Source organism: Bidens hawaiensis, unplaced genomic scaffold, assembly GCF_021521415.1.
Source record: "Bidens hawaiensis isolate Kalapana, Puna unplaced genomic scaffold, B.hawaiensis_p1.1 tig00061244_1, whole genome shotgun sequence".
NCBI lineage: Eukaryota > Viridiplantae > Streptophyta > Magnoliopsida > Asterales > Asteraceae > Bidens > Bidens hawaiensis.
The window spans coordinates 28,862-32,700 of NW_027501027.1; the positions used below are offsets into that span (position 1 = coordinate 28,862).

The following is a 3,839-nucleotide window of genomic DNA, read 5'->3' on the forward strand; positions in this document are numbered from 1 at the left end:
ATTGGGATTTGGTTGAATTGAGTGACCATTCATTGAAGGCTCGATGCAAGTTTTGTGGGGTTTATTTAAACCCATTTTCGAATTCAAATTTGAAGAAACACATCGAAAAACCGTATTGCAAGGCGTTGAAAAAGAACGTCGATTCGCAACAAACGCAAATGGATAGTGAAGGCGGAATATTTACATACCAAATTGATCGAGTTCAAGATCGTATGGCGAAGTTTGTGATTCAAGAAGCTTTGCCGTTTAGCCACTTCGACAACCCTCGCTTAACCGCCATGATTCGAGATACGCTTCAACCACAATACACTCACGTAAGTCGTCATACTCTTAAACGTTATTGTTTAAAATTGTGGAAGAAGGCCAAAGAGGTACTAATTGCATATTTTGAAAATATAAATACGGGAATAAACTTAACTAGTGATGTTTGGTCGGCTCCACATGGTCTACCCGAATCTTATCTTTGTGTCACCGCTCATTGGGTAGACCCGTCATCGTGGGAAATGATGAAACGCACCTTTGCTTTCGAACTCTTTGAGTATCCACATACGGGAGATAATTTGTTTGAAATTTTAGATTATGATATAAAAACTTATAAACTAGAAAATAAAATATTTTCAATGGCATTTGATAACGCGTCGAATAATACATCGGCGGTTGATAAATTAAAATTAAAATATACGCCGATTTGCAATGGTGTATTTTTTCACTCAAGGTGTGTTGCACATATCATTAATTTAATCGTGCAAGACGGACTTGCTTCGGATGAGGTTACATCGGTTATAAACGATTTTAGACTAATGATACATGAAGTTTTTAATAAAAGTAAAAAAAGACAAATGGATTATAGAAAATTTTGTAAAGATACGGGAAGAAAAGCTTTGGGAGCTAATTGGGATGTACCTCATCGATGGAATTCCACTTGCATAATGTTTCAAAGTGCTTTGGAACAAAGAGAAACTTTACAAATGTTTCATTCTAGTCTTGCCGAGAATGATTTGGCAATCCCCTTTTCAAATGAGAAATGGGAAATTATCAATGACTTATCGACTTTTCTTGAAGTTTTTAAAACATCAACTACGAAACTATCGGGAACGTATTATCCGACAAGTCCCTTGGTTCTTTCGGAGTTATTTTTAATGGTTAACAATCTTAAAGAATTTGAAAATAAAAGTCCAATGTTTTCAAACATCATATTACCAATGAAGTTTAAATTAAAAAAATACTTTCTTGAATTGCCACCGGTTTTTACTTGCGCCGCCGCTTTAAACCCAATGTTAAATGTTACGGGGGTTGAATGTGTGATAGACGAAATTTTTTCAGCCTTAGATATGCATGAAATTGACCCAAACTTTTCAACAGAGGCAAAAAATTATTTTAACTTGAATTTTAAATTTATGTATGACTTTTATTTAAATAAATATGGGTCAAACATACACATGCCTATGCCGGGGGGGTCTTCATCAAGTTTAAGTGCTACTAGAGTACGAGATCCCATGATTAGCCTTATGAACACCGTTCGCAACGTAACGGCTAAAAAACAAAGGGGTAACACCCCTTCAAGCGAACTAGGAAGGTATAGTGCAAATGATTACTCTACCGGTTTATCCGAAGAGGAATATGGCACTTTTGATGTTTTGGCTTGGTGAAAGGTAAAGGAAACCGAGTTTCCGATTCTTGCCACCATGGCCCGTGATTTACTAACCGTCCAAGCTTCTACGGTAGCTTCGGAATCCGCTTTTTCTCTTACTGGCAGGGTAATATCGATGAGAAGAACAAGACTAAATTCGGAGTCGGTGGAGATGTGCATTTGCTTAAAGGATCACTTGGACTCAATCGATCGTATTCAACACTTAACCACTCTCGAAGATGAAACACCACTTGATGTTCGAGTGCACGACGAACAAGAAGGCATTTTTACAAGTAATTCCGAGGAAGAAGTCGCCGCTCAATAATTACGACGAACAAGAAGGCTTTTCTAGAAACAATATGTCACAACTTTATATTTATAAGTTTAATGTTTTGTTAGTTTTTTTTGAAGATTTTAAAACATGTAACCTTTTTTTTTGAACTTCTTAAAGTAAATAAAATGAATTTTATGTTAATTGTTTTGTTTATTTTTCATGCTATACAAATACGAATCGTAGTTTAGAATCCAAATCGCAAACGAAAAACGAAAAAAAAAAAAAAATTTACACTGTAACTGGTTGGAACCGGTTACAGTGCAGGAACAGGTTTAGGAACCGGTAAGAACCGGTTCCATAGGTTAGGGGTCCGAGGGTGGGAGAACCGGTTCGGTTCCCTAACCTGTTCAAGTCTAGAACCGGTTTCAAATGGGGTTTTGAATATAGGAACCGGTTAGGAACCGGTTCAGTCCCAAACCGTTTTGAACATTTCTAGCTCCAAGCCTCCAACCTTTCCTTTGTTCTTTTTTTTAATATCTAAGTAAAACAAATAAATTTAGTTAACTAATATTAATAAACCACCGATTTTTTTTTTCATTTAACTTTAGTATCATCATTTAAGTTATTTTCTTAATTCACATATAAATATTTAAGGCATGAAGTACGATGTGATATCAAAATTCAATTTATTTTTAATTCTTTATACCAAGTTTCTTTTAATATAAATTAGACAAAATGGCAAAAGACGTCCTTTACGTTTGGCCTGATTTTCATTAGACGTCCTTTAATGAAAGAAATAGCAAAAGACATATATTATGTTTCAAATTTCTTTCACGTTACGTCATTTGGCACTAACCTAGTTAATTTTTTTTGTTAAATCTGGTCATGTGCCTTGCACATGAGAACAGTGTGGTCATTTTACCTTTTTAAAGACTATTTATGTAATTAGACTAAAGAGTCGGCCTTTTAAAAAACACTCTCTCTCTCTCTCTTGCTTTCAACCTGCAAATCCCCAATTAAACCCTAAGACACAAATCCAAATTCCTGCACCGCCTGAAACGAGCATAGTGGTGGCCGTCGTGGGTTGGTGGTCAAAGATAAATAGTCGTTTATGGTAAAGCAGATCTGAAATATTCGTTTATGGTAAAACAGATCTGACACTCAACAAGCTGAAGCAATACGACGGCACCGATTCCTCCAAACCCATATACGTCGCCATCAAGGGCCGCATCTTCGATGTCACCACCGGCAGATCCTTCTACGGCCCAGGCGGCTCCTACGCCATCTTCGCATGCAAAGACGCCAGCAGAGCCCTAGCCAAGATGAGCAAGGACGAAGAGGATGTTATTGGATCGCTCGATGGACTAACGGAGAAGGAGACCGGTGTTCTCGATGACTGGGAGAAGAAGTTCGAAGCTAAGTATCCGATTGTTGGATCGGTTGCTGCTTCTGGTTAATTAATCAGGTTTATTATTATTATTTTTATTATTATTATTATTATTATTATTATTATTATTATTATATGTGGTTGTTATTGTTATTAATAATCGATTGTATGAACCGAAAGGTTAATTGTTTGGAAGTTGTGTGTTTGATTTGGGGACTGGTTGGGTCTTTAATTGTAATAGAATTAGGGGGAATTTGGATTTGTGTCTTAGGGTTTGATTGGGGATTTGCAGGTTGAAAGCAAGAGAGAGAGAGAGAGAGAGAGAGAGAGAGAGAGAGTATATTTTTATCATGGCTTAAACTTTAAATAATCTACACAAATAGTCCCTTAACGAGTAGAAAGACGAATTTACCCTCATGTGCAAGGCACATGACCAGATTTAACAAAAAAAATTAACTGGGTTAGTGCCAAAGGACGTAATGTGAAAGGAATTTGAAACATGATATATGTCTTTTGCTATTTCTTTCATTAAAGGACGTCTAATGAAA

At 36.3% G+C, this 3,839-nt stretch overlaps 1 pseudogene; it reads left to right on the forward strand.

Annotated features, from left to right (window-relative positions):
• Positions 1 to 2,560: 2,560 nt before the first annotated feature.
• Positions 2,561 to 3,361, forward strand: LOC143603321 (putative steroid-binding protein 3 pseudogene; annotated as a pseudogene).
• The last annotated feature ends 478 nt before the right edge of the window (positions 3,362 to 3,839 follow it).